The sequence below is a fragment of the Triticum urartu genome, chromosome 2A, assembly GCF_056163025.1.
Source record: "Triticum urartu cultivar PI428250 chromosome 2A, HENAU_Tu73, whole genome shotgun sequence".
In the NCBI taxonomy this organism is placed as follows: Eukaryota; Viridiplantae; Streptophyta; class Magnoliopsida; order Poales; family Poaceae; genus Triticum; species Triticum urartu.
Genome location: NC_141874.1, coordinates 671821547 through 671845076, shown reverse-complemented (window position 1 = coordinate 671845076; position 23530 = coordinate 671821547). Strand labels below are relative to the sequence as shown.

The 23530-nt window shown below is 46.0% G+C and overlaps 2 pseudogenes; one reads left to right on the top strand and one right to left on the bottom strand.

Annotated features, from left to right (window-relative positions):
- Nucleotides 1-3243: 3243 nt before the first annotated feature.
- Nucleotides 3244-4003, bottom strand: LOC147986599 (uncharacterized; annotated as a pseudogene).
- Nucleotides 4004-6519: 2516 nt separating this feature from the next.
- On the top strand, nt 6520-17840 carry LOC125537788 (uncharacterized; annotated as a pseudogene).
- Nucleotides 17841-23530: the final 5690 nt, after the last annotated feature.

The following is a 23530-nucleotide window of genomic DNA, read 5'->3' as shown; positions in this document are numbered from 1 at the left end:
TAGCTCATGATGCCATTGTTGGGGAACGTTGCAGAAAACAAAAATTTTCCTACGGTTTCACCAAGATCCATCTATGAGTTCATCTAGCAATGAGTGATTGGATGCATCTACATACCTTTGTAGATCGCGAGCGGAAGCGTTCAAAGAACGGGGATGAGGTACTCGAACACGACGTGATCCAAATCACTGGAGATCCTAGCACCGAACGGACGGCACCTCCGCGTTCAACACACGTACGGTCAGCGTAACGTCTCCTTCTTCTTGATACAGCAAGAGGGAAGGAGAAGTTGAGGAAGATGGCTCCAGCAGCAACATGACGGCGTGGTGATGGTGGAGCTGCAGTACTTTGTCAGGGCTTCGCCAAGCACTATGGAGGAGGAGGAGGTGTTGGAGAGGGAGAAGGAGGCAACCAAAGGCGTGGATGAAAAGCCCTCCTTCCCCCACTATATATAGGAGGGCCAAGGGGGGGGGCGCCGGCCCTAGGGGCGGCGGCCAAGGGAGGTTTCCCTCCCCCCCAAGGCACCTAGGAGGTGCCTTCCACTAGTGGGACTCTTCCCTTTTGTGAACCCTAGGCGCATGGGCCTCTTGGGGCTGGTGCCCTTGGCCCATGTAGGCCAAGGCGCACCCCCTACAGCCCATGTGGCCCCCGGGGGCAGGTGGCCCCACCCGGTGGACCCCCGGGACCCTTCCGGTGGTCCCGGTACAATACTGATAACCCCGAAACTTGTCCCGATGGCTGAAACAGCACTTCCTATATATAATTCTTTACCTCCGGACCATTCCGGAACTCCTCGTGACGTCCGGGATCTTATCCGGGACTCCGAACAACATTCGGGTTACTGCATATACATATCCCTACAACCCTAGCGTCACCGAACCTTAAGTGTGTAGACCCTACGGGTTCGGGAGACATGCAGACATGACCAAGACGACTCTCCGGTCAATAACCAACAGCGGGATCTGGATACCCATGTTGGATCCCACATGCTCCACGATGATCTCATGGGATGAACCACGATGTCGAGGATTCAAGCAACCCCGTATGCAATTCCCTTTGTCAATCGATATGTTACTTGCCCGAGATTCGATCGTCGGTATCCCCATACCTCGTTCAATCTCGTTACCGGCAAGTCACTTTACTCGTACTGTAATGCATGATCCCGTGACCAGACACTTGGTCACTTTGAGCTCATAATGATGATGCATTACCGAGTGGGCCCAGTGATACCTCTCTGTCATACGGAGTGACAAATCCCAGTCTTGATCCGTGTCAACCCAACAGACACTTTCGGAGATACCCGTAGTCTACCTTTATAGTCACCCAGTTACGTTGTGACGTTTGGTATACCCAAAGCACTCCTACGGTATCCAGGAGTTACACGATCTCATGGTCTAAGGAAAAGATACTTGACATTGGAAAACTCTAGCAAACGAACTATACGATCTTATGCTATGTTTAGGATTGGGTCTTGTCCATCACATCATTCTCCTAATGATGTGATCTCGTTATCAATGACATCCAATGTCCATAGTCAGGAAACCATGACTATCTGTTGATCAACGAGCTAGTCAACTAGAGGCTTACTAGGGACATGTTGGTATTTATTATTCACACATGTATTACGATTTCCGGATAATACAATTATAGCATGAATAAAGACAATTATCATGAACAAGGAAATATAATAATAATGCTTTTATTATTGCCTCTAGGGCATATTTCCAACAGTCTATCCATGCTGTTTGTGTTGTTTCCTTTCTGTGTTACCATTGTTGTCGCGAAAGTTCTCTGCCACCACACTACAAGATTATCATCGCTTTCACCAAAAGTTTTGCTTAGGCGTATTGGTTTAGCCCGTTTGTCATCGTGTGCCTATATTTACTTTGTTTCAGTGTTCCTGTTGTAGTATCACTTCCACTGTTTTGTCTCGAGAGATTTGATGTTTTGAAAAGAAATTTTAAATCTTCCATTTACCCCCCCCCCCCCCCCCCGGTTGATATACTCTCGATCCTGAAGTTTGTCTAGAGTCATACGGTACAAAATTTATTCAAGTTTATATGAAAACTATCAAACAAATGCAATACCAAATTAGTTATCCTTAAATACATCATAGAATGTACTTTCAAAATTATATCAAATTCACATGCATATTTTTATGCTTTATCTACAAACATGGTCTATTCTTTTTATGTGCACTCGATTTAGGCGGTCCTTCGCCGAGTGCTCGAAGGTATGCACTTGGCATATAATTAATCATTTCACGGTAGTGATTTATCGGGAAAAAATTCTATTGCCCATCATGGCGTCTCTGAACCTTGGCAATATTGGAGCTAACTTTATCCGCTCCCTCAATTCATTTCACAAGCACAAACACAAGTACAACAACAGATAGCCTAGATCAACTCGCGAGGGCCTCGTAAATCTCTTTCAGCAGAAAAAAAAACCCTAGGGTTCCTCTGCCTCCCGCCGGCGCCGTCGTCGGTCCACCCCGTTTCCGGTGGCCTTAGGGGCATGGGGACGGAGTGGATCCCGGCCCTTGCCCGTGGGAGGGCTCCCCTTTTAGATCTTTTTTGAGTTTTGTCAGGGTTTGTGTCCTGCTCAGGAAGGTGAGACGGCGGCGGCTCCCTGAAGATGGAATAAATGTCTTCCTGCCTAGTCCCCGTTCTGTTGATGCGTCTCGCATCATCGGTGGGCATGTGGATGTGTGTCTTCAGCGGATCTGTCTTTGGTGGATTTGTTCGAATCTGTCTTTGGTGGATTTGTTCGGATCTGTTTGTCGTTCGTCTATGTTCTTGTGTCTTCAGGTTGGATCCTATTGATCTGCACTCTTCATCGGCGGCGGTTGCTGTTGTGGTGCGCTGGTTCTATGGGGCCTTAGCACGATGACTTCGCGACTGTCTACTACAATAAGGTTTGCCCGGCACTGGCGACGGAGGGGCGATGACAATTATTATTATTTATAGTGTTCGTTGTACTACCACTATTGAAGATGAATAGATCGAAAGTTTTTTCTGTAGTAAACAAAGTGGACACAGGACGTACGATTTTGCTTTTCTCCTATCCATTCTCTTCTTCTGACCCCCAAAACAAAACATGCTTGTAACCTCCCTAAATAGCCCGCATGCAGCAAGAGAAACAGGCGTGCCCTGATTTTGCGCCACTCGCGCATGCACAAGAAGCTCTGCCAACATGCAAACACATCTAGGAGTAGCTAGTAAAATGTAACGTGAGGTTGGAGATCATCCAAAAAAATTATTTACCACTCTTTCTTTATTGGTTCTCCAAGAACAGCAAGAACAAAACGAATGTTAAAGAAAAGAAAAAAAAGGCAACAACAAAATGAGATGAATACACGCATGTGAAAAAACACATGAATGAATGAATGAAGCACTCTGGAATGAAGGAATGCATACTTCACTTGTTGAGGATGCATACTTTACGGCACTCTTCACTCGTCTTCTTCTTTTCGCAACAGCTCATGAAGCAATCCATGTTTGCATATATGGCGTCCTGGTCGGCAGTGGTGGCCTTGATGTAGCAAAATTTCGAGGCTGTACGGTAGCATTCGATGTGAGCACCGTCGGTGCAGGTGGGATCCTTGCATGCCGCGTCGATGTCCTTGACGCAATGCTCGCCAGCAAACTGCTCGACCGTCTTGTTGCCGGGGCAGCCCCCATGCTCGTCGACGGCCGCGTAGAGGGCCGCGTGCCCCCATGGCCATGCGGTAGAAGGGAAATCATAGTTGTCTCCACCGACAATGGAGAGCGCGCTGAACATGCCCTTGATGGACTCGACGCTCTCGCCATTGTCGCGGCAGGCGGTCTCGACCATGTTGGTGCACGCGGGCTCCTTGCCGCACAGCTTTGGAGTACTCGCCGACGCAAGCAGACTTGTCATCCCCCTTCACCACCGGCATGGATGATGTGGCCACCACACCACCACCATGAGGGTGACGGCGAGGAACGACCCGACAACACTGGCCTCCTTGCGCTCACCGGCCATCGATCAATCTTGTTGTCGATTTCTACTCTTCTAGCTAGCTAGATGATGGCTTGATCGAATCCTATATATATCCCTATATATAGAGAGAGAGTTGGGTGATGTTATTGTGATGTTCGAGGCCATGAGCCATTAGTAGGTAGATTGCCAAATTTAGTGCATGCATTTCGACAAGCCCGCCCGCACTCAGGGACGGAGCTTAATATAATTAGCATACACGTACGTGTTGGGTGCAGATGATACCAACAACAGCTTTTGCTTGAGCCTTTTTTTTTCTCTAGCTAAAAAAGGATGGGCAATTTACAGTATGGTTCAAAGGAGATACGTACGTACATGAGCTGACATTTTTACCACTAGAGTGGAGAGCCTGCATACATGCATATAGTTGAAATGTCTGTTTACTGACTGGATTTGTGCCTCTATCCTCTGTTGCACGTTTAACATCTACTGTAACTGCCTCGATTTGTGCTCAGTCCTAAGGAGGCCGGCCATGCATCATCCCTTTGCCTTTGCTGCCGCTATTCTTACCTCCATACCGGTGAAGAAGAGGGCAAATTGCTGTTGCAGTCCTTGTCAAACACCATGGCATCCAAGAGGTCCACGACGATGAGCCTAGCTACCGGAACCAAGGTTGATGACCCTATAGGCTTGAACAAAGCGCTCGACCAGAAAATTTATACTACCCATTGTTTTCTTCCTTGTTGTTTCTTTTTAATGGTCATAAAACAAGTTGTACTGCTGAGTAGATCAGTTTCAGTTTCAGCTATTTTGTGCCGCTACATCTTTTTAATTAGGCAAATAAAAAAAATGATCAGTTTGCGTTCCACATGTGGTCAAAAGTCAAAACTGAGCATGTATTTAAAAAAAATGGAACCTGCATTCTAGTACGTACGTACCACTCCCATACTCATACCTGAAAGTGAAAGGATTGATTTTTATTTTTAATTGCATGTGTATTTGTTTTTGTTTTTTTAAGGGTGAAACATGTTTCATTTATTCAAAAGCCACACTTTACAAAGATCATCACTAACACCAAGTTTAGCTAGAGTATGCGCAGCGCTATTCGCTGACCTTCTCGTCCATCTAATCTTATGGTCCACAAAGACTTGTAGCATGCCTTTGATCTCTTCCACCACTGGCCCAGCTACAGCAAGGTTCTTACTCGGATCATTTAGCATATTCACCACATTCTTGCTGTCCAGTTCCATCTCGAGCTTCTCCACATTCAGCTCCACGGCAAGTTGCACCGCTCGTCTGCATGCAAGAATCTCCGCAAGCTCCGGATCCGACGTCGAAGCAAAGCAGTGGCATGCAGCAATCCGAGCGAATTATCACGAATTATCACGACTCCACCACACTTTTCCCCTGACTTGAGCGTAGCCCCATCCGAGTTCGCTTTGTGCCATCCGTCCGGCGATGGTTTCCATCGCTCCGTCGGAGTGGGAGGCATAGTGGGCTTGTCCCGAATCACCTGCACTGCTTGCCATTCCAGCATATATGAGATCACTGTTTTTGCGACAACTAGAGGATCAGCTATTCTCTTTCCATCCCGTGCATCATTCCTCGCGAGCCACAAGCCGTACAGGCTCTAGATCATCACATGTCGCTGATCTGCTAAGGATTCCGCCAGCCACTCGATCATCCATCTCTGTAACGCGCTCTGGGAGTCAACCAACACCGGTGGGATCGCCACCGGGACATCCATTTTTTTTAGAGAATGTCAGACTTTATTCATCAAGCAACAAATTTACAAAGAGTCTCCCAGATGCAATCTGGAGCAGAATGAAAAATACAAAGACTAGACGAGTTTAAACATGATCTAGCTAAGACATGAGCTAAAACATTGTACTGCCGACGGACATGCTGGAAAGCCACAGAAGAAAGGCCATTAGCCAAGTCTTTGACATCTGCGAGAATGGATCCCACCACCGAACGATCCCTGGCAGGAGATACCAAGCGTTGCACCACAGAGAGGCAATCCGTGTGGAAGATAATATCATCAAATCCCACCTCCCGAGCAAGATGGATGGCCCGCCGGAGAGTGCTAAAGCTTCAGCCAGTTCAGGAGAAAGAGCACCCCTCATGGGTTCAGAACAGACAGCTACACAAGAGCCCTCGTGGTTGAGCACCACCACCCCTATGCCAGATTTATGCCTCTCCTCAGACACAGCAGCATCAGAGAAGGCCACCACTATACCCTGCGGTGGCGGAGACCATAGGCGATCCGAAGACGAGGTCTCACACCTGGATACAGGAACATGCTTGTGGAGGTGTTGGAATATCAAGTCAATATAGGCCTTGGCCCTGGCGGCCGTATGTCCCGGCGCGGGTGGCACCGGTTCGTTCCTCGTTTCGTTCCTGGCCTCCCATATATGCCATATAGCGACAGTGACAATCGTCGCTTCCTGCTCAGAACAACTGGACAAGAATTCGAAAAGCCACTGCCTGGGAGAGGAGAAGGACGACCGACGCAGCCAGATGCAGAAAGAATCCTTGAGCGCATCCCACACCGCGCGAGCATGGGGGCAAAACAGCTGCTGGTTCTTTCCATATTGTAAGCAGATTTGACAGTGTAAACACCAAACTTTGTAAAAGGCCAGCGAGCAAAATCATTCCCTCCGTTTCTGTTAATCGGGATTTGCAAAATATCCTCCGCCACTCTAGTGGGGAAGAAAGCTCTGACAGACTCGGCGTCCCACTCCCCACTCTCCTCCTGAATTAGGCAGTGGACAATAGCAGAGGCCGGAATAGGCAAAAGGGGCTGCAGCACACCCGGAGGCGAAGACGGAATCCAGTGGTCAGAGAGGATTTTGGTGTCCCGCCTGTTGCCAATGCCCCATTGAACACCTCTCTCCAGCAGGTCCCGGCCATGAATGATACCACACCAGGTAGCCGAAGCAGACCGAGGCACAGAGGCATTCCAGAAGTTTCGTTCGGATAATATCTGTCTTTCAGGACTCGGGCACACAACGAACCCGGTTCAGTGAGAAGCCTCCATCCCTGTTTACCCAGCAGTGCTTGATTGAACAACACCATATCACGAAACCCCATACCCCCGAGATACTTCAGGGTCGACAACGACGACCACGATCGCCAATGCATTTCTTCTTCCCATCCTCTCTTCCCCACCATCGATCGGAGACAATCTGCCTAAACTTTTCACATGTGGAAACCGGAAGTCGAAAGCAGCTCGAAACAAAGGTTGGAATGGCTTGTGTGATTGATTTCAGTAGATTCTCATTCCCAGCCCTTGACAACGACCGATCAGACCACCCAAAAATGTTCTGCCAGGCTCTATCAGTCAAGAATTTAAAAGTGCTAGTGGGAGAGTTACCAACCTCCGTGGGCATGCCCAGATAAGAATCATGAAATGTCTCATTGAAAATACCTAGCTGGTTATTAACTCTATTCTTGACATCCTCCGGGTAGTGCCGTCCAAAGAAGGTAGAAGATTTTTCCTTGTTGATGGCCTGACCAGAACCCTCACAGTACGAGGTTAAGACCGAATCCAAAGAGTCCACACTACGTTGGTCGCTCTTAGCAAAGAAGTTGCTATCATCCGCGAATAGGAGGTGTGAGATAGGAGGGCCTTGCCGGCCGTTTTGATCCCATGTAGCTCGCCACAACACTCCTTCTGGAATAGCAGACTAGACAAACCTTCAGTGCACAAGAGAAACAAGTAGGGACTAATTGGGCCCCCTTGGTGGATGCCTCGAGAGGGAACCGCCGGATCAGTAAGTTCACCGTTGACTTTGACAGCATAATGGACGTTGGTGACACATCTCATAACAGTATCAATCCACGCAAGAGCAAAACCCAGCTTGGCCAAACAAGCATGTAGGTAGCTCCACTCCACCCGATCATAAGCTTTCATCATGTCGATCTTGAGCGCAAAGAAAGGCTGCTTCACCCGCTGCCTTCTAATCGTATGGAAGCATTCATAAGCAATCAGGGTGTTGTCAGTGATCAATCTGCCCGGCACAAAAGCACTCTAACACTCTGAAACCACAACCGGCAGTAGCACCTTCAACCGATTTGCCAGATGTTGGGTAACGTAGTAATTTCAAAAAAATTTCCTACGCACACGCAAGATCATGTGACGCATAGCAACGAGAGGGGGGAGTGTGATCTACATACCTAGTAGATCGACAACGGAAGCGTTTGGTTGATGTAGTCGTACGTCTTCACGATCCGACCGATCAAGCAACGAAACTACGGCACCTCCGAGTTCTAGCACACGTTCAGCTCGATGACGATCCCCGGACTCCGATCCAGCAAAGTGTCGGGGAAGAGTTCCGTCAGCACGACGGCGTGGTGACGATCTTGATGTACTATGGCAGCAGGGCTTCGCCTAAACTCCGCTACAATATTATCGAGGACTATGGTGGCTGGGGGCGCCGCACACGGCTAAGGAAAAGATCACGTGGATCAACTTGTGTGTCTCTGGGGTGCCCCTGCCTCCGTATATAAAGGACTAAAGGGGGGAGGCTGGCCGGCCAAGGAGGGCGCGCCAGGAGAGTCCTACTCCCTCTGGGAGTAGGATTCCCCCCCCCCCAATCCTAGTTGGAATAGGATTCGAGGAGGGGGGAAAAGAGAGAGAGGGGCCGGCCCCCTCTCCTTGTCCTATTCGGACCAAGGGAGGGGAGGGGCACGCGGCCCATGAGGGGCTGCCTCTTCTCTTTTCCACTAAGGCCCATCATGGCCCATATAGCTCCCGGGGGGTTTCGGTAACCTCCCGGTACTCCGGTAAAATCCCGATTTCACCCGGAACACTTCCGATATCCAAACATAGGCTTCCAATATATCAATCTTTATGTCTCGACCATTTCGAGACTCCTCGTCATGTCCGTGATCACATCCGGGACTCCGAACAATCTTCGGTACATCAAAATACATAAACTCATAATATAACTGTCATCGTAACCTTAAGCGTGCGGACCCTACGGGTTTGAGAACAATGTAGACATGACCGAGACACGTCTCCGGTCAATAAACAATAGCGGGACCTGGATGCCCATATTGGCTCCTACATATTCTACGAAGATCTTTATCGGTCAGACCGCATAACAACATACGTGGTTCCCTTTGTCATCGGTATGTTACTTGCCTGAGATTCGATCGTCGGTATATCAATACCTAGTTCAATCTCGTTGCCGGCAAGTCTCTTTACTCGTTTTGTAATACATCATCCCGCAACTAACTCATGTAGTTGCAATGCTTGCAAGGCTTAAGTGATGTGCATTACCGAGAGGGCCCAGAGATACCTCTCCGACAATCGGAGTGACAAAACCTAATCTCGAAATACGCCAACCCAACATGTACCTTTGGAGACACCTGTAGTACTCCTTTATAATCACCCAGTTACGTTGTGACGTTTGGTAGTACCCAAAGTGTTCCTCCGGTAAACGGGAGTTGCATAATCTCATAGTTATAGGAACATGTATAAGTCATGAAGAAAGCAATAGCAACATACTAAACGATCGGATGCTAAGCTAATGGAATGGGCCATGTCAATCAGATCATTCTCTTAATGATGTGATCCCGTTAATCAAATAACAACTCATTGTTCATGGTTAGGAAACATAACCATCTTTGATTAACGAGCTAGTCAAGTAGAGGCATACTAGTGACACTTTGTTTGTCTATGTATTCACACATGTATTATGTTTTCGGTTAATACAATTCTAGTATGAATAATAAACATTTATCATGATTATAAGGAAATAAATAATAACTTTATTATTGCCTCTAGGGCATATTTCCTTCAGTCTCCCACTTGCACTAGAGTCAATAATCTAGATTACACAGTAATGATTCTAACACCCATGGAGCCTTGGTGCTGATCATGTTTTGCTCGTGGAAGAGGCTTAGTCAATGGGTCTGCAATATTCAGATCCGTATGTATCTTGCAAATCTCTATGTCTCCCACCTGGACTAGATCCCGGATGGAATTGAAGCGTCTCTTGATGTGCTTGGTTCTCTTGTGAAATCTGGATTCCTTTGCCAAGGCAATTGCACCAGTATTGTCACAAAAGATTTTCATTGGACGCGATGCACTAGGTATGACACCTAGATCGGATATGAACTCCTTCATCCAGACTCCTTCATTTGCTGCTTCCGAAGCAGCTATGTACTCCGCTTCACATGTAGATCCCGCTACAACGCTTTGTTTAGAACTGCACCAACTTACAGCCCCACCGTTTAATGTAAACACGTATCCGGTTTGCGATTTAGAATCGTCCGGATCAGTGTCAAAGCTTGCATCAACGTAACCTCTTACGATGAGCTCTTTGTCACCTCCATATATGAGAAGCATATCCTTAGTCCTTTTCAGGTATTTCAGGATGTTCCTGACCGCTGTCCAGTGATCCACTCCTGGATTACTTTGGTACCTCCCTGCTAGACTTATAGCAAGGCACACATCAGGTCTGGTACACAGATTGCATACATGATAGATCCTATGGCTGATGCATAGGGAACATCTTTCATATTCTCTCTATCTTCTGCAATGGTCGGGCATTGAGTCTTACTCAACTTCACACCTTGTAACACAGGCAAGAACCCTTTCTTTGCTTGATCCATTTTGAACTTTTTCAAAACTTTGTCAAGGTATGTGGTTTGTGAAAGTCCAATTAAGCGTCTTGATCTATCTCTATAGATCTTAATGCCTAATATGTAAGCAGCTTCACCGAGGTCTTTCATTGAAAAACTTTTATTCAAGTATCCTTTTATGCTATCCAGAAATTCTACATCATTTCCAATTAGTAATATGTCATCCACATATAATATCAGAAATGCTACAGAGCTCCCACTCACTTTCTTGTAAATACAGGCTTCTCCAAAAGTCTGTATAAAACCAAATGCTTTGATCACACTATCAAAACGTTTATTCCAACTCCGAGAGGCTTGCACCAGTCCATAAATGGATCGCTGGAGCTTGCACACTTTGTTAGCTCCCTTTGGATCGACAAAACCTTCTGGTTGCATCATATACAACTCTTCTTCCAGAAATCCATTCAGGAATGCAATTTTGACATCCATCTGCCAAATTTCATAATCATAAAATGCGGCAATTGCTAACATGATTCGGACAGACTTAAGCATCGCTACGGGTGAGAAGGTCTCATCGTAGTCAATCCCTTGAACTTGCCGAAAACCTTTTGCAACGAGTCGAGCTTTGTAGACAGTAATATTACCGTCAGCGTCAGTCTTCTTCTTGAAGATCCATTTATTCTCAATTGCTTGCCGATCATCGGGCAAATCAACCAAAGTCCATACTTTGTTCTCATACATGGATCCCATCTCAGATTTCATGGCTTCAAGCCACTTTGCGGAATCTGGGCTCACCATCGCTTCTTCATAGTTCGTAGGTTCATCATGATCTAGTAGCATGACTTCCAGAACAGGATTACCGTACCACTCTGGCGCGGATCTTACTCTGGTTGATCTACGAGGTTCAGTAGTATCTTGTTCTGAAGTTTCATGATCATTATCATTAGCTTTCTCACTAACTGGTGTAGGTGTCACAGAAACAATTTTCTGTGATGCACTACTTTCCAATAAGTGAGCAGGTACAGTTACCTCGTCAAGTTCTACTTTCCTCCCACTCACTTCTTTCGAGAGAAACTCCTTCTCCAGAAAGTTTCCGAATCTAGCAACAAAAGTCTTGCCTTCGGATCTGTGATAGAAGGTGTATCCAATAGTTTCCTTTGGATATCCTATGAAGACACATTTCTCCGATTTGGGTTCGAGATTATCAGGTTGAAGCTTTTTCACATAAGCATCGCAGCCCCAAACTTTTAGAAACGACAACTTTGGTTTCTTGCCAAACCACAGTTCATAAGGCGTCGTCTCAACAGATTTTGATGGTGCCCTATTTAACGTGAATGCGGCCGTCTCTAGAGCGTACCCCCAAAACGATAGCGGTAAATCAGTAAGAGACATCATAGATCGCACCATATCTAGTAAAGTACGATTACGACGTTCAGACACACCATTACGCTGTGGTGTTCCGGGTGGCGTGAGTTGCGAAACTATTCCATAATTTTTCAAATGTACACCAAACTCGTAACTCAAATATTCTCCTCCACGATCAGATCGTAGAAACTTTTATTTTCTTGTTACGATGATTTTCAACTTCACTCTGAAATTCTTTGAACTTTTCAAATGTTTCAGATTTATGTTTCATTAAGTAGATATACCCATATCTGCTTAAATCATCTGTGAAGGTGAGAAAATAACGATATCCGCCACGAGCCTCAATATTCATCGGACCACATACATCGGTATGTATGATTTCCAACAAATCTGTTGCTCTCTCCATAGTACCGGAGAACGGTGTTTTAGTCATCTTGCCCATGAGGCACGGTTCGCAAATACCAAGTGATTCATAATCAAGTGGTTCCAAAAGTCCATCAGTATGGAGTTTCTTCATGCGCTTTATACCGATATGACCTAAACGACAGTGCCACAAATAAGTTGCACTTTCATTATCAACTCTGCATCTTTTGGCTTCAACATTATGAATATGTGTGTTACTATTATCGAGATTCAACAAAAATAGACCACTCTTCAAGGGTGCATGACCATAAAAGATATTACTCATATAAATAGAACAACCATTATTCTCTGATTTAAATGAATAACCATCTCGCATCAAACAAGATCCAGATATAATGTTCATGCTTAACGCTGGCACCAAATAACAATTATTTAGGTCTAATATTAATCCCGAAGGTAGATGTAGAGGTAGCGTGCCGACTGCGATCACATCGACTTTGGAACCGTTTCCCACGCGCATCGTCACCTCGTCCTTAACCAATCTTCGCTTGATCCGTAGTCCCTGTTTCGAGTTGCAAATATTAGCAACAGAACCAATATCAAATACCCAGGTGCTACTGCGAGCATTAGTAAGGTACACATCAATAACATGTATATCACATATACCTTTGTTCACCTTGCCATCCTTCTTATCCGCCAAATACTTGGGGCAGTTCCGCTTCCAGTGACCAGTCTGCTTGCAATAGAAGCACTCAGTTTCAGGCTTAGGTCCAGGTTTGGGTTTATTCTCTTGAGTAGCAACTTGCTTGCCGTTCTTTTTGAAGTTCCCCTTCTTCTTTCCTTTGCCCTTTTTCTTGAAACTAGTGGTCTTGTTGACCATCAACACTTGATGCTCCTTCTTGATTTCTACCTCCGCAGCTTTCAGCATCGCGAAGAGCTCGGGAATAGTCTTATTCATCCCTTGCATATTATAGTTCATCACGAAGCTCTTGTAGCTTGGTGGCAGTGATTGGAGAATTCTGTCAATGACGCAATCATCTGGAAGATTAACTCCCTATTGAATCAAGTGATTATTATACCTAGGCTCGGATGCCACTGTTGGGTAACGTAGTAATTTCAAAAAAAATTCCTACGCACACGCAAGATCATGTGACGCATAGCAACGAGAGGGGGGAGTGTGATCTACATACCTAGTAGATCGACAACGGAAGCGTTTGGTTGATGTAGTCGTACGTCTTCACGATCCGACCGATCAAGCACCGAAACTACGGCACCTCCGAGTTCTAGCACACGTTCAGCTCGATGACGATCCCCGGACTCCGATCCAGCAAAGTGTCGGGGAAGAGTTCCGTCAGCACGACGGCGTGGTGACGATCTTGATGTACTATGGCAGCAGGGCTTCGCCTAAACTCCGCTACAATATTATCGAGGACTATGGTGGCTGGGGGCGCCGCACACGGCTAAGGAAAAGATCACGTGGATCAACTTGTGTGTCTCTGGGGTGCCCCTGCCTTCGTATATAAAGGACTAAAGGGGGGAGGCTGGCCGGCCAAGGAGGGCGCGCCAGGAGAGTCCTACTCCCTCTGGGAGTAGGATTCCCCCCCAATCCTAGTTGGAATAGGATTCGCGGAGGGGGGAAAAGAGAGAGAGGGGCCGGCCCCCTCTCCTTGTCCTATTCGGGCCAAGAGAGGGGAGGGGCACGCGGCCCATGAGGGGCTGCCTCTTCTCTTTTCCACTAAGGCCCATCATGGCCCATATAGCTCCCGGGGGGTTCCGGTAACCTCCCGGTACTCCGGTAAAATCCCGATTTCACCCGGAACACTTCCGATATCCAAACATAGGCTTCCAATATATCAATCTTTATGTCTCGACCATTTCGAGACTCCTCGTCATGTCCGTGATCACATCCGGGACTCCGAACAATCTTCGGTACATCAAAATGCATAAACTCATAATATAACTATCATCGTAACCTTAAGCGTGCGGACCCTACGGGTTCGAGAACAATGTAGACATGACCGAGACACGTCTCCGGTCAATAAACAATAGCGGGACCTAGATGCCCATATTGGCTCCTACATATTCTACGAAGATCTTTATCGGTCAGACCGCATAACAACATACGTCGTTCCCTTTGTCATCGGTATGTTACTTGCCTGAGATTCGATCGTCGGTATATCAATACCTAGTTCAATCTCGTTGCCGGCAAGTCTCTTTACTCGTTCTGTAATACATCATCCCGCAACTAACTCATTTAGTTGCAATGCTTGCAAGGCGAAATACGCCAACCCAACATGTACCTTTGGAGACACCTGTAGTACTCCTTTATAATCACCCAGTTACGTTGTGACGTTTGGTAGTACCCAAAGTGTTCCTCCGGTAAACGGGAGTTGCATAATCTCATAGTTATAGGAACATGTATAAGTCATGAAGAAAGCAATAGCAACATACTAAACGATCGGGTGCTAAGCTAATGGAATGGGTCATGTCAATCAGATCATTCTCTTAATGATGTGATCCCGTTAATCAAATAACAACTCATTGTTCATGGTTAGGAAACATAACCATCTTTGATTAACGAGCTAGTCAAGTAGAGGCATACTAGTGACACTTTGTTTGTCTATGTATTCACACATGTATTATGTTTCCGGTTAATACAATTCTAGCATGAATAATAAGCATTTATCATGATTATAAGGAAATAAATAATAACTTTATTATTGCCTCTAGGGCATATTTCCTTCACCAGAACCTTGGAAGCAATATTAATAAAGCACATTGCAAAGAATGATCGGACGGAAATTCTTCAAGTGCTTGGGTCGCGTGGTCTTGGGGATTAAAACAATAACTGAGTCACAAAAGCCCTCAGGAATTGGCCACCCTTCGAGAAAACCCCGCACAGCCTGACATATATCCTCCCTAAGAATATTCCAATGTGTTTGATAGAAGAGTGCCGGAAAACCGTCAGGACCCGGTGCCTTCGTGGGACCCATCTAAAACAAAGCAGTTTTGATCTCCTCATTAATTAGAGTGCGGTTTGCAGAGATCCTCATTCATCTCCGGAGTTATCTTTGGAGCAATAGCATCTATGACCATGTCCGCAGATTGGCAAGGCTCAGAAGTAAACAATTTATCATAGAAGCTTTGAACCAAGCCCTTGATCTCCCCCTAAGAATTGCAGCAAGAACCATCTATACGGATCAGCGAATGAATATTGTCCGTTCACATTCGGGCAGTCTCCCTAGCATGAAAGAAATCCGTATTGTGATCGCCAGCTTGAAGCCAATCAATACGGGACAGTTGACATGCCATAATTTCCTCGCATTCAAATAGCTCGCAGAGTTGTCCCTTGATTCGACCGTTCCTCAGCCTGTAGAGCAGGGGAGGGGGCGAAGACCTAATGGTAGCTAGGCGTCGTTCTAGCTTCCTGATTCTCCTCCTGATGCATCCAAAGGCCTCCTTGCTCCAGGATCGCAAAGATCTAGCGACATGTTTCAGATTAGACCAGGTTGATTCCAAGGACGGGCAGCCCGCCCGCACGTCCGTCCAAGCTTGTTTGACGGTTCCCTTGTAGTCGTCAGCCCGCAACCACATAGCCTCAAATTTAAAACCTTGCTGAACAGTAGAGACCCGATTCTGAAGAAAGTTGTTGTCCAACGGAACCAGCACTGGGTGATGATCGGAAGAAGTTGCAATAAGATTCTCCACCCGACGTCATCAAACAAACTCGTGAAAGCACCATTTGCAACAGCACGGTCCAGCCGACACTTGACATGACAATCCGGGTCTTGTTTGTTGCACCATGTAAACCTCGGCCCAGAGTATCCCAAGTCCATTAGACCACAGTCCAACAGACACTCTCTAAAAGCTTGAATCTGAGACTTTGACCGATCCCTCGGACCACAATGTTCGTCCTGAGCAAGAACCTCGTTGAAATCACCACAGCATAGCCACGGCCCTTCCCACAGAGGCTGCAGGCGTCGCAGCAGGTCCCAAAATTGAGGTCTATCCTCTCTTCGGGGCTCCCCATAAACAAAAGAAGCACGCCACACCGCACCTTCATTTAGCTTAACACGAGTGTCAATGCAACGCTTATTATCCGCCTTAACTGTCACTTCAGCAGCTTATGTCCAGAACAAAGCCAGGCCACCACTGAGCCCCTCACTACTCACTGTGTAGCAGCCAGAAAAACCCAGGGACCACATAAAGTTCCTCACACGAGACTCCCTCATCTTCGTTTCAGAAAGAAAGAGGAGGGAGGGTCGGTAAAGCTTCACTAGCCAGCGAAGCTCGCCAACTGTCGAGTCCGACCCCAAACCTCGACAGTTCCAGCAGATGATACTCATTGCGTCTGGCGGGGCTGCGCTGCAGCCTCCGCCGGATCCGGGATGGCAAGCTGCTGTCAACACCCACACCCGCCAAGGCCTGGGTGTCCAACAGGAGAAGGATCTGCAAGGCTGACCTCTCGGCGGCTGAGGCGGCGGCGCCCAGCATCCGGACGCCGGCAAGAGAGTTGGTCATTAAGCCACCGGACGTATCATGCAGCCTGGCAACCCATCACCGCGTTCATTTCCTCCCCACCGCCTCTGAGGACAAGGTCGTCTTGGGCGACCGCGCGAACCGCATGTTCCGCTTCGACGCAGGTGAGGGCCGCCGCTGGATCAAGAGCCTGCCAAGCCTCCATGAGCACAAACACTCACCGCTATCCATCGCCGTCCCTCCGTCGGACTTGCACCTCCATGACGGCCAAGACGGCGGCGACATGTACTTCATCGATAGGATCCTCCATCCGGACAAGTTGGAGGCGAAGCCACAGTTCGAGGCCTTGGTGTGGAGGGCGGAGCACCCGTGCTCCTTTTGTAGCAGTACCTGGCACTGCGACATCCTTCCGCTACCACCGTGGATCATCCACCAGAAGCACGCCTATGTCTGTGGTCATGCTCTTGTAGGCGACGACACCATCTGCTTCTCCATTGCCGGCGCCCTCGACGCCGGCACCTACTGCTTCCACATTGCGACTCGCGGGTGGAGTAAGGTTGGCGACTGGGTTATGCCGTTCCAGGGCAAGGCGGAGTGTGTTCCGGAGCTCGGGCTCTAGTTCGGCGAATCAAGAGGCCTCCCCTGCGCCGCCGATATCTCTGGCATCGTCAGAGGAGAGGAGCCGCCGCGGGAGAAGTTGCGGATCTGGGTGGATGATGACCTACCAGAGGAGTAGCAACCGAGCAAACTGTGCAGGTCCAAGGTCATCAGCCTCGGTTTGGGCAGGTTCATCGTTGCAGACTTCTTGGATGCCATGATATTCAACAAGGATTGCAACGAGATGGTTACGGGCAAGCAATTTTCCCTCTTCACTCTTATGGAGGTAGTGTACGATAACGGCCGCAGCAAAGGTGCTGGCAAAGACAATGGCAACTACAATAGTGGTACCAAATGCTCCGGCAACGAGAATTGCAACAATGGCGGCAAAGTCAAAGGGATGATGCGTGGCCTGCGTATGGTTAAGCACAAATCCAAACATTACATGTTTAACATGCAACAGAGTATCGATGTGGTGCTGTAAATGCGTGATTCAATAAGTTATTTTGACTTGCTGAGCTCCAGTTATGTTTGACTATATGTATGCATCCATGCCGGGATTTAATTTGCTATCGGTGTACTCTTGTTGCTCTTTTTTGTTGCTCCTTGTTTTGTACGGTAGGCAGCACAGACATTAGTGCCAAGTCAACTTAGTACCTTTGAATAATCTTGTGATATCTATGATGCATAGTAGCCGAAAACAAGGGTTGGCGCCACGATCCCATGTCCTAAGTTAATGGATGCCAATCGAGGGCCTGGTCAGGGTCGAGTGCGCGTTGATAGGATACGATGGCCTAAATGTGTTCTATGACAGATCTTAGACATTGCAGCGATTCGTGATTCATGTGGTCTGTTTCTTTCCCAATGTTAATACATCCTAGATCTTCTGAACCGTGATGGTATGCTAGACTGTCATCCTTCCCATACTCCTGTCGACACTAGTTTCAAACTTTCTGCCATTGGTGTTCCTTTCTTTGATCCTACTCTTTATCGTAGTCTTGCGGATGCTTTCCGATATCTTACCATCACTCGTCCTGAAATCTCATTTGTTGTCCAACAAGCTTGTCTGCGGCTATTGTTGGCATCGTAACATTCGCCTTTATTGTCGTACGCTACCTCCATACCGGTGAAGAGGGAAAATTGCTTGCCCGTAACCATCTCGTTGCAGTCCTTGTCGAATACCATGGTATCCAAAAAGTCCATGATGATGAACCTGCCGCAACTGAGGCTGATGACCCTGGGCTTCAACAAATCGCTTTGTCGCCACACCTCTGGCAGGTCCTCATGCGCCCAAATCCGCATCTTCTCTGGCGGTGGCTCCTCCCCTCTGACAACGCCGGAGATGTCAACAATGCATGGGAGGTTGTGTGAGACGCCGAACCAGAGTCCAAGCTCCGGGACGTAATTCGCCTTTCCATCAAATGGCATGAGCCAGTCACCAGCTTTGCTCTACTCACAAGTCGCGATGTGGAAGCAGTAGGTGCCGATGTCCTCGGCGCCAACGATGGAGAAGCAGATGGTGTCGCCGCCAATGAGGGCGTGGCCATAGACCATGGCGTGCCTGTTGTGGTTGATCCACGGTGACAGCAGGAGGATGTCGCGGTGCCAGAACCTGTGAGATGTGACGGACGGGCTGAGGCCCCTCCACACCAGGGCCTCAAACTGCGGCCGCCCCTCCATCTTGTCCGGATGGAGGAAGCTATCAATGATGTAGAGGTCGTCGGTGTCTTCTCCATCATGCAGCTGTAAGTCCGTCAGAGGGACAGAGATGGCCAGCGGGGAGTGCTTGTACCCGTGGGAGCTAGGCATGCGGTTCGCGCGGTCGGCCAAGATGACCAGTTATCTGTTCGAGGGAGCGTCGGCGTGCATGGATGGATCAATGAGCCCAACCCAGCAGCGATGGGGAAGATGTCTTCCTTTGCTCATGCCCGTTTACTCCCAAGTCTACTGATATGCTCCTCTGTACCGACCTCAAAAAACTAATCTTGATCTATTTAAAAAAACAAAAGAAATTCTTTATCTGGTCCTTTAAAAATTCTTTATCTGATCCTTTAAAAAATATTGATATTTTTTTGAACATTGTACAGACCCATACGCCCGTGCATAAGCACATAAACTCATGCCTATCCCTACGAGCACCTCCGAGGGGCTGGGCAGACACATCATCTTGAGATTGACGAAGTCGTCACAGACATCTCGTAGCCGGCGGAAATATCTTCTCCCACTGAATGCACATCGCTGGAGGGCCTGAAATAATCCTAGAAAAATGCGAGCATCAGTGTCAAGTTTATGACTTGAACTCTGGTGGGCTGGAGATACCATTGTACTACTAATCATCCAATAGTAGCTACAAAAATCTAATCATCCAATCACAGATTGGTTCAAAAAAAATTGATCTTAATTTTCTGGGAAAAAAAGGAACTTTCACTTCCAAAAGACGATTGCATTACTGCCATGCTTTGCCTCCCTCCTTAAAGAAACTAGATGATACCCCACTCGTTATTGCGGGAATATTTCGCAACATATTTCAATGTGATTTGTTATATGAAACATGAATATTTGAAGTAATACTAATATAAAAAGCTAAAACTAAAAATACGTATAATTTATTATGTTCTATTACTATATAGTTGTGAAATGTCTATTAAATATAAATAGCATAATAGAATGAAAATTGTTATGTATGTTTGCGTATTGAGATGAGTCTTTTTTTCATGCATGTTGAGATGAGTCTTTTTTCATGCATGTTTAATGATGAAGTGACATGCTTACATGTTGAGAGACATATGACAGTGAGGGTGAGCCTTTTCTCATGCATGTTGGGGATGATGTGGCATGCTTGCATGTTAAGATAAATAATTTAGTTGGGGGCTAGCTATTTAGATATTGAAGATATAAGAGCATTTAGATCACTACTTTAGTGATGTAAACACTCTTATATTCTTTACAGAGGCAGTACTTGTGTTATTTGATTATTCTCATTTCCGTTATTTCAATATATCAGATTCAATGTGTGAATCATGATGGATTGTGTTGGATGTGGTTGAGTCACATAGCACTAGAACAAAACCAATTGGACCAACGAAGGAGTCACATACCAAGGAGTAATGCCCCAAAACAGAAACAAAGCTTCGAGCAAGGAGATCGAAAATCGCACGAAAATGAGCAATGGGCTAATCGAATAATTGATGGAATAACTTGTGTTATTGGATTATTCTCATTTCTGTTATTTCAATATCACGGATTCAATGCTTGAATCATAATGGCTTGTGTTAGATGTGATTGATGCTGATAATCTCCTACAAAGTCGCCCTTTGTTTTTTGTGTGTCCAAAAAATAACCTTATTTTTCTGTAGAACAGCAAAAGCACCTACAGACTAAGCTGCATGTTGGGACCAGATGGGATTGGAGCACCCCCAAAGCAAGCAAACTAGCTAGCAATTACTCTCGTTTTCACTCTGTTTCATTGAATGTGCGTACAACTAAACTAAACCAAAATCTCAACACACATATAAACCAGTAGCCCCATTCTGTAGATCTCAACCATGTTAAAACTTCCAAAACTGTCCAGTGTCATCCGGTTAGCTGGTTAAAACCATCATCATGTTTTGGGCAACCATGTGACAAAAGAAAACAGGCATGTCTACTTCAAGATCCACATCAGATGGTTCCAAGTATGCTTTTGTCTGCCCTGTAGTTAATTCAGGTGTTCTCACTTTTGCTGTCTAGTAAGAACCAGCTGGACTGACGGCGGCCACGATGAAAGCAGCAAGTGTATTGACCTTGAGAGTTACCATGTGTGTTATCAGGATATAATTAATGACATGGCTAGTTTCATATTGTTTGTATAAATTTGTATCATGATTGAACGCAGGAAAAAGATGTGTAATACACAAATAATTCATCACTTATCAAATTTAGCTGTAATACCTTTTGGTAGGTTACGAAGCTCTGCTACTCCTTAAACAGATAAAACTACCACGTACAATGCACCATCAACTAGTGCCTTTCTGATTTGGTGCATGTCTAAGAACTTGTGGAGCATCATTTGGGGTAAGGGGGTCAATGCCCCCCCCCCCACCCCAAATATCTTATCTGCAGTGCATCCCTTAGTTTTTTTTTAGTAAATCGGTTTTCGTTAGTTACTAGTCATTTGCTCAAATCAGCAGAACTCCAAGCGCCAAGACGAACTCTGTGGTCAGCCACCTCTACACTGCAGAGAAGCGCTGACCGGGTCTGCTGCTTGGCAGCTGGGGGAACTCGTCGGGTGGCGGTTTCGTGCACTCGTTGTCGTCGAAGTAGATCTTCCTCAGCAGCGCCTACCCATCAGAGAAGCTGAACTCGTGGTCCTTTCTCAGTAGGACCTCCGTCTGCACTTTGCCATCCTGCGGCAATATCTCGTTCAATTTGGGGAGCCCCCACAATAGGCTCATGTCATCTGCAAATTCCACATGTGTTAGTCTTGAAAGAATTTGGGAATACTCTAAATGATAAATGTGTTATGGTAAGTATGTAGGTTTGCAAATTCAGTGCACATATTGAAACAGGAGACTAGATAGTATTTTCTTTTGACCATGTTGGGCACTAGGACAGGCTAGCTCCTTCCGAGCTCCTTAATTCGGGGAAAAATGATTTAATTTGATTAGAAGAAGAAAAAGCTCTCTGCTAGCGAATATGCCTTGGTCGTCTCTTTCCTCGATCCTTCGATGCATCTGTCCATCCGTGAGTACAAAAAAACAAGCCGAGGCCCAAGCCCACACACAATAGACCCAGCCAGGTTTCAGGCAAACAACCCGAGGTCTGCCTAGAATCCGCCCAGATTGGACTGAAATTTTGAGGGGATTTTTATCTGGCTATCGCTTCCTTTCGGTAGAAGGACACCCCCAACCGACTTACAAGGGAGCCTGCACGAGACTACTAGGGCCGCCTAGGGTAGGGGGCGCGCCCCTTGAGCACGTGGGTCCTTCGAGCATCATCTCGCATTGATTTTTTTTTTCTAAAATATCACATATATTCTAAAATAAATCTTCGTAAATTTTATCGCATTATGACTTCGTTTGACATGGATTTTCTGCGAAACCAAAAACATGCAACAAACAGGAACTGACACTGGGCATTGGATCAATATGTTAGTCCAAGGAAATCATATAAATTGTTGCAAAAAGTATGTGCAACGTGTAGAATATTGGCATGAAACAACCAAAAATTATAGGTACGACGGAGACGTATCAACCTCCTACTCGCGACATGTGCGCCCGAAACCGACCGCCCGGATCCCCTCACTCCCATGTGCGCCCTACTGGGCCGGGACTCCCCCTGTTATTTCCTTTTGCCCCCCCCCCCCCATCCTTTTTCAATAGTTCGGGATATCAAAACGTTCTAAATTTCAAAAAGTTGTGAATTTTTAATTTTTTCATGAATTTAAAAAGTGTCCAGGAATTCGGAAATGTTCACGAATTTGTGAAAAATGTTCATGGATTTAAAATTTGGTAATGAATGTAAAAAATGTTTCATGATTTTAAAAATTGTTCATGATTATAAAAAAATGTTCGCGAACTCGAAAAATTTGCAAGATTTAAGAGAATGTTCACGAATTTGTATAAAATGTCCACAAATTTAGAAAATATTAAAAAATTGAAAATTATTAATGAATTTAAAAATGTTCACAATTTCAAAAAAATGTTAGTGAACTCGGTAAATGCTCACGATTTGAGAGAATGTTCAGGAGTTTGTTAAAAATGTCAGTAATTTTAAAAATGTTCACAATTCAAAAAATTGTTCATGAATTTAAAAAAATCATGATTTCAAAAAGATCTTCAAGATTATTAAAAAGGTTCATGACTTAATAGAACGTTCACGAATTTGTAAAACAACGTAAGCAGTAGACACAACTGGATCAACATTATAACTGATTGTTTCATCTTTAACTATGATAGGTTCCTCGCGATTTTCTTCAATAGGTCGATGAAACTTAACCATTTCTTGTTAGGAAGATCAACAAGATTGATTTTTTGGCAAAAAAATAAACAAATGATTTTCTGGCACGACCCACATCTTCCTCTTCGTTGCTGATGCCGGCTCCTGCCGCATGGTCACCTTAATATTTATTTGGATCTTGACATCTAATCGTTACGTCATTACTATTTTTGATTTTCTTTCACAATGTTTTTCACG